Source organism: Chinchilla lanigera, unplaced genomic scaffold (assembly GCF_000276665.1).
Source record: "Chinchilla lanigera isolate Chin_1 unplaced genomic scaffold, ChiLan1.0 scaffold00022, whole genome shotgun sequence".
Lineage (NCBI taxonomy): Eukaryota > Metazoa > Chordata > Mammalia > Rodentia > Chinchillidae > Chinchilla > Chinchilla lanigera.
The window spans coordinates 19,380,608-19,394,913 of record NW_004955423.1 but is presented as its reverse complement, the minus strand read 5'-3'; positions in this window follow the sequence as shown (position 1 = coordinate 19,394,913).

Below are 14,306 nucleotides of genomic sequence, written 5' to 3'. Positions count from 1 at the left end.
AAGCGACCCTAACTTTTACCTGAACATAAGTTCTTCTTTTTATTAGTCAGAAATGGAAAAAAAGAAGCAATCCAAGACCCCGTAAGACACTGATGAAAAGGTTACTTCTCTTCTCTAGGCTTTTTCTAAGCCTTTATTCTTCCCTTTGTTGGCTATCTCCCATAATCTTCAGACCATACTCTCGTGATGGGTAATTTTATTGGCTCATCCTATAAATCATACTGGAAACTTTGAGAATTGGATACAGTCCAGACCAGTGAAACCAATTATAGGTCAGGATCTATTTTATTCTCTTTGAGAAACTCCAGTCATCAGGAAATAGAAGAAACCGTCTTGACAGTTTCTCATTGGTATACCGCTTTGTGAAGTTGGGAAGTCTGAAGCTTAAGTAATATCTGTGAAACCACAACTTATACTCCCATGGCAAAATGCCCCTTCAAGCACCTGATATAGCTAAAACCACTAGATTCTCCAAAACGAAAATGTACTTTTTCCAGAGCTGGACCCTACTCACTACATCGAAAACAATGAACCTGTGGCAACAGCGAGTATGAAAGTGAAAATTAATGTGATTTTGTACCTTTTGAATAAGGTTGTTTGCACAGGTTTATCTTGATAACATGTATTTCCTTAAGTATTACTTTGCTGGTGAATTGCAGCTTATTTCTTTTTTCTTGTATAAAAATTTTGCTGAATTACTAAGGATTTAGGACAGCTGACATTATATTAGGTTACAGATACTTCTAATGATGGAGTGTAAGTATAGTCAAATATATGTAGAGAGAAAGGTTAAATTCAAAGAACATTAGGATGCAGGAAGAGTGACTGTTTCTTAATTTTGCACTATTCTTTGCAAGGAGCTATTATTTGCTTGTGTGTTATAGTTTAAACTCATCCTCTCCAAAATTCAGGTGTTGCCAAGGTAACAGTATTGGGAGGCAGGCCGTTTAATAGATGCTGAGGCCGTGAGGGCACTCTTCTTAACAATTTGGATAAGGATCTGAAGGAGACTTCACAGCACAGGTGAACTTTATGTTCTCCAACATGAGAGGACACAGTGTTTCTCCCTCACAGAGCAAGCAACAATGAAGTAGCCCTTACCGAACAACTGAACCTGCCAGCACCTTCATCTTGAATTCTGTAGATCCCAGAAAGGGGATAAAATGAATTTCTGGTCCTTATTAATGACCCAGCCTCTGGTATAATGTTATAGTAGTGAAAACAGACTAAGACAGCTTGCTGGTAGAAATTTTAATATTTTAATCTTGAATTCCTAGCTCTGAGATTCACTGTGTGGCTCACCACCCAAGTATATAGTGTTGGATAAGTGTATAGTTGCCCTGAAGAGCAATACTATAGTGGTGATTGTAATAACGCTACTCCCATCACACACATGACTTATATCAGTGAGCTTGTACAAAAATAGCTCTGTGTTCCATATCGTTTTAGACTAAAAATTAGGAGAAAGCGTATGCTTCCATTATAAGAGCAGAGGTAAACAAAGTGGTTTAATATGAGCCAGATTAGCTTTTGAGAACTTTGGAAAATAGCAATGCCATAAAAAGTGGCTTTCTTTAAAAGTAAAGAATTTGATGAGATATTTGGTTATAATTCTTTCCAGTTTTTCCATTCTATGATTCTCTGATTGGAAGATTAATACTAAACATGGTCTTCCTTCAAATTACTTGCAGCTTTTCATTGAGCAATTTTTGTGTGCCACAGATATATTTAATTCAAATAGCAAAACTTAAGAGCATTAAATATGATAAATAAAGAATTCTCACCATAGAATGTAGAAAGAACTAGGATATCTAAGCGTCCTAATAAGAGCTTTGTAGATAATTTTGCTAAGTCTATGGTAGGGTTATAAAATAAAGTTCTAATAAAAAATTTAAGTGGAGGTCATCTTCCCTCTTTCAAAAATCTATAATATGACCATTCACTTACTACATTTCTAACAATCAAAACCATCAAATTGAAAAGATTAGAAATATACACTTGATATGGATTATAGTTCACCCTTAACATACACAGTTGACCTACTTCTAAAATTTCCATAAAATAAACAAGTAATCCAGTGTTTTTCTTATGTCACCAATTCATTAGGAAGAACCAGATCAGTGTTCTTGTTTTCTTAGCATGAAAAAAATATAAACATTAGGAATAAAAATGAAAAAATATTATTTTCTTTCTCTGTGTATCTCTCCATTTCTGTATCTCTCTATATGTATACATATGTATGTACTGCATAACTATATATACACAATGTATCATATAATTTTTATTCTTTTCTTTCAATCTTTTGATATTGTCCAAAAAGTCTGCTTAGAAGCAGTATATCAGTTATACTATATACCCGTGTCCTAAATCTCTAATTTCTTTTAAGATGCTTAACCATCCATAACAGGATATGTATTGAATTACAGCTGATATTAGCAAATGGTTTGCTGCATGTATGAACGCCACATTGTAACATGGTAATGTAAAGTGCAGTCCAATGGAAAACAATTCAAATGGATATGTTCATGTTAACCCTGGAAAAATAGTTCTCCCTCCTCTATTTCAGAGTCAGTGAAAGATTGCACAGGTATCATAATACTATTATGTTTCAAAAACTCAGTATAAAAAATCAGATCTTTTGAACCTTATTATACAAGTATGAAATAACTGATAAGCTCAAAGTAACAGGTTTGAAAAATAAATTAAAGATTAAATGGACAAACAGTCACCCTGATACTATAACAGGTCTGATTGGATCTTTTAGAGATGGGGATTGCTGCTGACCTCATTAATGACCTTGTGAAAGTGTCTTCTCCAGATGAAGGAGACAGTGCTCTTATTGATAGATGCACACAGAACCAAGGTAAAGGGAAAAGTTAGAAAATTCTTTCAAGGTGCTTCGCAGTGCTCCATGCAGAACATCTTTCAGAAATAAAATTTCTACTAAATAAATACATGTAGAAAAATCTTCATAAATAAAAGCTGAATTCAGTTATGAATTTCTGAAACATCCATCTGTTGTTCTATTCTGTTGAAACTTATATTTATCTCTCTGAAAGGAAAATGAGTCTATTGTTTCAGATTCTTTCTAAATGCAGATCCACAGAAGGCCATGGGTAGATCTTCTGTAGAAGCTAACAGTGTAACTTACAAGATGTGGATTATAACAGTGACAGCTTCACACATCTATGCTTTGTGTTCTTCATTTCTTAAAAATCTTCATGCTCACTAAATATCCTTTGGTAAGTGAGACAGAAGATTTAGGTATTACTTCAGATCATACAGCTGATGAGATTTCAAACTGGAAATCTTGTCTTTTCTTTTGCTGGACTTTTTTTTTACATTCATTTTAACTTTTGTCCATTTTGTACGGCTAAATCATATTTGTTTTTTTGTTTTTTTTGTTTTTTTTTTTGGTTTTTTTTTTTGGTTTTTTTCCAGTCCCAGGAACCGAACTCACGACCTTGTGCTTGCCAGGCAGGCGCTTTGTCGCTGAGCTAAATCCCCAGCCCCCAAGGCTAAATCATATTTGGAAGTCCTTTTTGTAGGGATGGATGAAAAAGCAAGATTTTCTTGCATGAGAGGTAAATCTGCTCTATGTTAATCTTGCCCCTAACTTTTTTGTGCGTTAATTAGTGAGCGTGGATATCATCTGGACAGTCTCTTAAAAAGGAGAGAATCCCTCATTTCGTCCCTTCTGTTCCAGTTGCTCAAATGTATGTTTAGAGGCACGAAAGCCAGCTGTCATATGTGAGATCACCAGATGTTCCCCTTCTAAGTGGTCGCTGAAGGCACAACATTTAATTCCTGAGCTTAAATTTGTCAATATGTAAAATATCTTTGGCATTATGAAGGGGCTTCACCTTGATAGCGTATTTTGTCCTGCTTCAGGGGGATGATAATGTCTACAGAAACATCAGAACTCATGGCTTTGATCATTTTCATTTGGGGAAAATTGAGTTGAGGTGATTTGCTCAGACAATCAAAAAGGAGTTTGGCTTCCATACACTAACAGCAATATTTGTTTTTTATTTCAGAGCAAGAACTGCTAAGAATGTGAAACTATAGGAAGAAGGAGATATGTCTCTCAGAACATTTGTAGGAAATTCAAGGGAGAGATCAGTCATTGGTAGTATATCTGTTAACACGGTATTTATCCAGGAAGATAAAAAGCCATCTAGCATATTTTTGACTTTCAAAAAATATAACATGAAATAATATATACTACTGGGATTATGAGAGGAATTAATATTTACAGAATTATATACATTATATATATTATATTATCTCTCTACATAATGTTATATATTATATATAATATTTATGAACATATATAGAGAGAGAAAGAGAGAGAATATGACACACACAGAAAGACAGAGAAACAGAGAGAGACAGAGAGAGAGAGAGAGAGACAGAGAGACCACCAAAAATATATACACATCAACGAAAGAAAAGTAGTATGAGGTTTTATATAGTATGAGGTTTTACAACAGATGGTGTTGCCCTCGAATTTGGGACCCTAGTTGTCCCATATTGCAGAAAATCCACTACTCTGCCAACCCTTAGAGATGAAACTGAAATTGCATGTGCCGCACTCTCAATGACCAAGGTTACCCAAGCAATAGTTCACCATACTAAGGTCTAAAAACTAACAGCACCACTCCGAGCACCTCTGGTAACTATAAAGACCAAAGATAACTTCTAGTAATCATATAATGTCTAAATAAACTTAGTATCAAAATATTTATAGTCGTTTTCTTTTTCCTGAAGTACATCCTCTTTTGCCAGATTCTCTCTTTCCCTCCATCTCTCTCTCTCATATATATATTTAGATCTCTCTCTATATATATACACATATATATATATACAAATATATATATAACCAGAGCTTTAAACCCACTATCTCATGTTATTCTCAATCTACTAGGAGACTTTCACCTTCAGCCATGATGAAATAGCAGCTATAGCGGTGCAGCCAACATGAAACAGTGGTTTGCATATAGCTATATCTGTGGTTTTCCTCTCTTGATAAGGCATGATGAAATCTGAGATGACTGTGTATAAATTTTTCTGTGTACTGGAGAGAGAACTACACCTGGAGAGAGCATTGGTGTTACAGAGTGATTCTTGACCTTTTGGATGAGTACAGATTTGTGTATATTTGTGTGGCTACATGTATAGCTACTAAAATCAACCAGGTACAGTACTACCAGAAGGTAACGGGATGGGAAGATGAAATAAAACAAAGAAACAAAACCGTGTACACAGAGGCAAGAAATAATTTGGCTTCTTCCCCTGCTATTCCTCTCCCCTCTCTTCAAGGTGTAGCATGTACTGGTACAAATTCTCTATGATGAATGTGACCAATGTACATACGTAATTGTACCAATAAACTTAATTACATTTAAAAAAAATTTATGTTCTTGTCAGATGAATAAAAAAGAACTTGTAGCACCTGAGACATAAGGGAGCAACCTCAGAAAGTTTTTTTTTGGTTTTTCTCCGGTACCGGGAACTGAACTCATGACCTTGCGCTTGCCAGGCAGGCGCTTTTGCCGCTGAGCTAAATCCCCAGCCCCCTCAGAAAGTTATTGAGACCAAGGAGTGATGGAAAGTGAACCCAAAATGAAGATTTCCCAAGACTTCTGCTAGGAAACTCAAAGAGAACTCTGCAGATTATCAAACCTGTAAGAAACTTAGCTGTATGATAGGAAAACAGTTGTATTCTAGGGAATAAGGTTCAAACACTGAAGAAGAGGCAACAGTTGGCACCAAATTATAAAAGATGAACACATAAAACAGGAAACTGCATAGGGGGTAAGAGATTGATCAATTGAAAGAGATCTAGAAAAAACATGACATCAACAAGAAACATTAAAGTTGTCAATTAAATATTTTTCATATTTAAGAAAGTAAATATGTGAATAAGAGAGTAAGAAATATAGAAGTTTAATAAACTTGTCTAATTTCTAAGGGTAGAAAACAAAAAAATTTAAAAGGAAAAGTGGACAATTAAGAGCAGATGAGTGAAATATTGGTGAATTTAAAACTGCAGTCATAGAATCCATCCTACATAAATTATTAAAAAGGGGAGAAAAATATTTGAAAAAGAAGCAGAACTACTTTGTGGTATAGAGCATTAACAATCCAACTCATAGATGTTAAAAGAAGCAGTTAAATTTGTAGAGATCTGAGTTTTTTGTCTCATGAAGTCCAGAAATGCAAATTGCAGAAAAAAAGAGGCTGTTATAAAAGTGTTTATTAAAAATAATAAGAAAATTGCTCTCACTGAAGGCCTTTCCAGGGGCTCTTTCCAGACGAAAATATCAAGTGCTTTCTTTGTTTCAACCTTACAAAGAGAAGCAGAGGGAGGAAGGGTTTGCAGAGTTTTTTTGTTTTAATCAGTTGCAGTGTTGCTCTACATTTCCAAGTTTGCCCAGGCCAGAGGATAAGGCAGAGCTGTCAATGGATTGAGCACACTTCTCAACAAGAAGAGTGTTGGGGAGAGGTTGGAGATTTAGATCAGCGGTACAGAGCCTGACTGCCAAGCGCAAGGTTGTGAGTTCGATTCCTAGTACCGGAAAAAAAAAAAAAAAAAAAAGAACAGTGTTGGCGAGAGGGAAAGTCTTTCGGTGTCCATTCTTATTCTAATCTTTTACCTTGTTTTCTCTTCATTACTAGGCTTAACTAGCAGCTTATATTAACTCAGTGTGTGCTGATTTCTTTAAAAAACTAATTTTATTAGTACATGTTTGCCATACACGAAGATTACATTCAAGTTAGGATGTGCCTGTACATAGCAAATCTTGATTCTTTTTAAAACCCCTTCTTCTTCACACTCACCTTCTTTTCTCCCTCCAACTCTAAATCCCCTTTTCTCATTCTCTTTTCTTTTCTTTCCTTTTTCTCTGTTACCGTTGATTGAACTCACAACCTCATGCTTGCCAGGCAGGTGATGTGCCGCTGAGCTATAGTCCCGCATTCTCTTTCATTATTGTTGTTATTATTCACATTTTCAGTGCATGTTTATGGCATAGAATGTTTACATTTGTTGTGGGTATTGGGGGGTGATGTATATGACACATTTTAAAACTTTTCACTTCCCCTCCTCTCACCCCAGTGGTTTCATGGGTCTCCTCCCATTTGCAAAAGATATATACAATATTAAGTGAAATAATTAAGATGCAAAGTTTAAATACCCTCTGGTAACTCCTGTTTGAATAAAGCAAAGTTCAAGTAAAGAGCAAAATAAAGGATGGCTAGAACGAGAAAGCAAGATAGATTTTTCTTTTTTCCAACTCTGTCTTCAGACTGTCTTGACTGCCTACTTTTAAGCTTCATAACTAAACGATTGCATAAATTGAGTCAATAGGAGAGAAAAAGACAAGATAGAAAGCTGGACTTAAAACACAGAAATATTACAAACCACTATGATACGATACAGCTAGAGAGCAAATTATTAAAAGAATTTGTGCAGGAAATATAAACAGGATTATCACACAAGGCTGTTTTTAAAAAAATATTTGTAATGATATGATAGAAAAATACCTAAAAGAAGTTAGAGAAAAAATACAGGTTATATAGTCAGCAAAAGGATAATAGTTGTCTTCTTGAAAATCAGAAGAAAGTAAAAGTTTTAAAATACACAGATAGAAAAACAATAACAAATATATTTTTCAAAATTGAGTTTGGAAGTTTTTTTTTTCCTCAAACAAAAACTTATAATTAATGAGAAGCAGGGGAGCACCATACTAACAAATATTAGTTCGATTCTTAAGGCAAAAAGTTATGACAGATAGAAATTTAAATTTACAGAATCAAGTGAAGAGGACAGGGAAGAGTAAATGTATGGGTAAATATAAAGGACATTTATGTTTTATAATTAAAAAGCTTCTCTAAATTATAATAAATTTCTAAAGAAAATATGAATTGTATATTTTAATCCATGTTTTTAAAATGTATAATAACTAACAAAATGCTGGGATGGAAAAATGAATCTATATGTTATAATTATTTTATATTATAGGTGAGGGGCTGGGGATTTAGCTCAGCGGCAAAAGCGCCTGCCTGGCAAGCACAAGGTCGTGAGTTCGGTTCCCGGTACCAGAAAAAAAAAAAAAAAAAAAAAAAAAAAAAACTATATTATAGGTGAAGTTTTATAATATTTAAAAACATTAAGTCAAAGACATCTGTATGTTAAATTTTAAAGCAACCATCAAAACAAAAGCTGAGTTTTAGTTAAAATAGTACTAGAAATGAAAGGGAATTTTCAGATTTACTCAATGTAAAAGTAAATAAAAAGAAGAAAAAAGAAACAAATAATGATACAAATAAAAAGCACAGCAATACAGTAAAATTAAAAGCTAATAATACAGTTAATAATATCAAAAGCAAATGTTTTGAAACTTTAAAGACAGAAATTATCCTAGTGGCCAAAAACTAACATTCAAATTATGCAGCACTCATGAATCATATCTAAAATGTTATTTGAAAAGATAGATTTATAGTGAAACAAAACAAAAGGTTACATGAACCACTATTATTAAAGGTTATTTTGAACCACTATTCAAAAATAAACAGGAAAGGGGTGGGGATTTAGCTCAGTGGCACAGCGCCTGCCTGGCAAGCGCAAGGTTGTGAGTTCAATTCCCAGTATTGGAAAAAAAAACCAAAACCAAAAAAAAGAGAAGGTAAACAGAAGTAAATGTATTAATATTACAGTTCATTTTTAAGAGAAAGAAATAATGCTGGAGGAAGCAAAACAATGATGATGTGTTCAATTTATTAGGAGAACAAAACAATCTGAAATCTGTGTGCACATAACAGAATACCTGTACACACGAAAAAAAGAGAAATAAGATGAGGAATAGAAATTTACAATTACACCTGGATATTTCAGAACTACAGTTTCAAAATCTGCTATAACAAATATGTCAAAAAAGTAGTATGGATATGGATGACTTTCACATCACAAGCAACCAATTTAACCTAATTGATATTTATGGAATACGCTACTGTTTTGGTTACTTTTTTCTCATTGCTGGGACAGAATACATGATGCCCAAAATTAAGAAAGAAAAGGTTTATTTGGCTCACAGTTTGTGGGGGTTTCAGTCCATACTCAGCTGGCTCCAAGGTAGAGTGGCACATGGCAAAGGGCAACTGTTCATGGAGGTGGAAGATAGCAAAAGCAGCCAGAGGAAAAGGGAGGAACAGCAGCAAACAGCCTCTTTCTCTCCCTTGCATAAGCAAACTATCCACCCCAGTGTGGTGTAGCACTCACACCCATAATACCAGCACTGGATCATGGATCAATCATAAACTCTAAAAGCCTACCCCATGACTGCATGAGGCTTTGGGGTGACATCCAGACACAAACCATAACAACTTCTTAATGCAACTGTTGCAAAAGACACTCTCTTCTAGTGGATAGAGACAAGTAGTAACATAAAATATATTCTGGACCGTGAAACAATTCATAATGAATTTAGAATATGTAAAATCATACCAAATGTGTTTCTGAGCTCCAACAAAATAAACTGTAAGTAAATAACAGAGGTCCGGAGTACCCTCCAAAATATTTGAAATTATATTTTTAAATATTCAGTGTGAACACTAAAAGCAAGAGAAAGGAATGAACCACAAATATGGACAAGCATGGTGTACTTTTAAAGGATTTACACCAAGAGAAAGAATCCAGTCACAAAGGACAACATTATGGGTGATTTCATTTGTATAATGTTAAGAACAAGATACAAGTATATTATTTTAGAAACCACATCAGTAGTTGCCAGAGACCAGACACTGGGAATAATTTGACTGTAAATCAAACTTTGGGTGTGGCTAAAATTGCAGAAGCTATTCATATATTTGTAATTCTTAGTACAAATTTGTTGTACCAGTATTATAAAAATTTTGCTTAGTAGATTTGAATTAGTAACATACAGCTTGCAACTTTGCAAATCTCTTTGTTCATACAGAGATTCATTTGGTTAAGTTGTGCACAGGCTCATTTTTGTTATTATTGGTTCAATAAATATGTAAAAATATATTGGAAAATTCTATGGCATGGTGGAGTGGTAAATGAAATGAAGAAAGGGAACAGGATAAGGAGATTTGAAATAAGGAAGAGGGAAAAAGGGAAGATTACAATTTTATAATGGATTTTTGAGGTTGACTTCCATACGTGGTGATGTGGAGTTATATCTATTGTCTTGGGAAAGCACTTATAGGTAGATAAAACAGCCATTATATGAATATAAGGTGCAATGAAGGAGTCTAGTTGGAAAATTTTTGCAGTAATCTATATGCGAGATTCAGGTGATTCTGGAGAGGCTGTAGTAGGGAAGATGGTGTAAGTGTTTATATTCTGAAAATCAAATGAATATGGAACCAAAAGAATTTTTTGATATGAGCTTGATCTTTAATTGCCATATGTCAACCTGACTAGAGTAGGAATCACCAAATCAGTAAGTTCTCAGTATGTCTGCAGATGATTGATAGGCTGGTCAGCAAACTGAGAGTAGGGATCCACCCAGGATATGAGAAGTATCAACCAATAGGCTTGCAGCTTGGACAGAATAAAAAGGGAAAGAAGAAGAAAACGCTTCCCTTTTGTTGGAAAAGCTCCAGTCTTTGCCCTTGCCTCAGGGCATTGGTCCTCAGTTTCTGCATCCTGCTAGCACAAACTCTTTAGCCTTCAGCAGCAGACCTGTGCAGTGACTGAGTGAGCCTTGATTCTTTGCCTTTGACCTTTGTCACTGGATCATCAGGCTCTCAAGGGAGCTGACAGCCATTTTGGATTCTGCTCTCTGATTAGGCAAGCAACCATTGGAACTTTCCAGTTTTGCTCCTGTAAGTGCATTAATAAATTCTTTGTATAATCACGTCTCTTTTATTTTGAATTTGTTCTTCTAGAAAATCCTAATACAGTGCATTTTTGTTTGCTGGTTGGTATTTTTGGTTTTGTTTTTTTCCGGTACCAGGAATCGAACTCACGACCTTGCACTTGCCAGGCAGGAGCTGTGCCCCTGAGCTAAGTCTCCAGCCCCTACAGTGCGTTTTTAAGGAAAGGCATCTAGATGCCTCCAAAAACTCAGTTGTTTTTTATAGTTAAACTTCAAATGGGAACTTTATGACCAGGTTAAGAGTTTAAAAAGTGGATTGCATGTACATAATATTAGCATACAGAACAATGATATTAAAAAGTCAGCAGCAGGAGTAAATTGTTTTACAAAGGTACAAAACTGTTTGTGTAAGAAATTTTTAAAATTTCTGTCTTCCTATGGATGTTATTTCTATGAACACCACAGTACTTATATCTTGATTAAGTTTACATTTTTGCCTGTTTTCCATTACAGTTTGTGAGTTCCTTTATGCCGGGCAATACTATCACCACCTAATATTGCCACACCCAGCACACCGTTCATCACAGAAAAGATACCAGTCGAATTGTTTAATTTTAGTTAATGTTAATTCAACACTTGCTGAGTTTCTTCACCTGTAGTAAGCACTTTGTGTGCATTACATTATTTTATTCTCAACAAAATCATAAGAGGAAGATCGATTATGCTGTTTTAAGAATGAGGAATATGGGGCTGGGGATTTAGCTCAGCGGCACAGCCCCTGCCTCGCAAATGCAAGGTAGTGAGTTCGAGGTACCAGAGAAAAACAAAACAACAACAAAAAAGAATGAGGAATAGGAACCCTAAAAGCCTTCAGAATCATCCTTTGTCACATAGATAATGAGGGGAAGGGAAAGATCCGAATTCAGGTCCCATTTCTACAGCGTATCATATGAATTCTTTGGGCTATATTCACAAACAAAATCATGAATTCAGGTTTGGAGGGCAGTGAACAAATTGGTGTGACTTTTATTCTAATCAGAGCATATTTTTTCCAGCAGAGATTGAAAGAGAGTTCACTATACCATTTGCCTGCCTAACTCCTTAGTTTCAATACTTTTGTTTTGGGAAGCTCTTTCAGAGACTGCAAGGATTTGTCCCTTACTACAGTTCTAGTTTCAGTACAGAAAACGTATATACTTATTGGTCATATATTTGATAAATACCTACTGTGTGCTCTGTGCTTTTAATTAATGGATACTGATAAGGAATAAAAGATACAGCTGACATTTATTCTGGAACTTGGGACTTTTTAGAGAAGATAGACAACAGTTACACAGATAGTATATTTAATAAACACATTTTTGTTACCATTGTCAACAATCTATTCCTCAGTGAGGTTGTACCTGGATACTCAAAAATGCCAACATGTTTTGCCCTATTTTATATTCCTCCTACTTGCATTTTCACTGTGATCAGTACCATTTTAATATGAGTTTTGGGAATATGAAGTTTGGAGGAGCTGATGCTGATCAGGGAAGAAACTGTTCCAGTAGAAGCAAGAACATAGAGCCAGATTTACCTGGAAGGTATTTGGAAAGGTCTGATGGGAAGAAAGCCTTCTATGACAAGAGTCTGCCTAGAGGCAACGGAGCTGAGGTCACTATTCAGAAGAGAAAGAGGACAAAGAGACTCCTGGGAAGGAGAGGGATCAAACACAGAGAGAGCTTATATGTCTAGGTGATGTTTTTCAGCCTCTCTGGAGGGGAGGGCCTGGGTCACAGTGCTCTGTTGCAGACTGAAGTATTGTCAGTTTAAGGCTGCATGTCATCAATGGGGGACACATGCTGGGTGAGATTGTGTGAGTTTGCAAAGCAGACAGTCTCCAAACAGCTAAGAATCTGTTCAGGGTATTTTTAAAAGAATGAAGTAGATATATATAAATTTGAGTTTGGTGCCAGTGGGCACTTAAGCTAGTAAATCTCTACCATCCTAATGATATTAAGAACCTAAACGAGTCATACACAAAAGCTACCTTGGCCTCATTTATACAATGATATACAAATATATTTTAATTATTATTTTACCTATTAGACTGTCTGTTAGACTATTTAGAATATAAACCTAACATTGGTAAGGACTTGTATTTACATTCCTCACTATTCAGTCTTAGAATTTTACTAGGTATCCAGATGGTGTTTAATAAATATTAATTATTTGATTGACTAATGAATTACTTATTGCAAAGAATGTGAACACAACATACCCATTGGCAAGGAGTTTCTTGTATAGCCAACAGTGAATGAATGGTGTGATATTTTTTTCTAATCAGAGAATATATTTTCTAGCAGAGATTGAAAGAGAGTTCACTTTACCATTTGATTGTCTAACTCCTTAGTTAAACAGGCATTCATTCAGTAGTAAGGCTATATTAACTGAAATGGCTCAAAGACAAGAGCTTATATCACATGGTTTCAATTATATGACAAACTCAAAACAAATAAAGAGCAAAAGCAAAGAGTTAGCTAGGCAGCAGGGAGATCATTTTCAAGTGGGAAAGGGGGAAAGAGGTGGAGAGAAGAGGGAGGGAGGGAAGGAAGGAGGACCAGGAAAAAAGAACTGAAGAAATAAATGGAAGGAGAGTTTTTATAAACAGGAAAGATAAAGAGATGAAAGGATTAGGGTGGAATGGGAGGAGAGCGGAACAAATAACAGAAGAGAATTAAGTGCTTTGTGTATACATACTAACTCCCACAATAAATGTACTCATTAGTTCTACAAGCATGTACTAATGAAAATAAATTTATACACACACAAAATAAAATGCTGAAATTAGGATATTTAAAGTAATATTATTTTAAATGAGAGTTGAAACTTGAGCTACACATGGTATTTTAATGACATCCACTGTGAATTCATACTGATGAAATACCTTGAATCTGGTCAATAACTTCAAGGTACATGTGAAGAATTATGTGTGATGATCATGTAATTTCCTTGCTTTCATTCTTTAACAATTGCTTGAACTGTTTAGTTTTTGTAAAATTAATCATTTCTTGTAATATTTTATTGCATAATTAAAGGCTGAGGTTAAAAAAAAAACCAAATATGTCCAGTGTAAACATGCCAGGAGAGGCGATCATATTTAATTCTGGGTAAAGCTGTAGCTCAGTTTATGAGGTTAAAAATGTGCTCAAACCATAACTGGCGGCTTTGTGTATTTATGGAGTGGCTACTAGCTTTCAAAGGGTGACTGTCATAGACTTTGCTTCCTGCTATAAACAAGTAGAGAACTGAACAAAGGATGTAGTATAAGCGTTTCAGAAGTCAAGTGACAGGCAGTTTGAGTATAAGTTCTCATAGAAGAAAAGTAAGAGACGTTAACCCCCCATGCACCTGGCTCTCTGTATGTAGTCAGGAGCGCCTCATGCGGCAGGAATGCCTGCTCTGCTGACTCAAGGA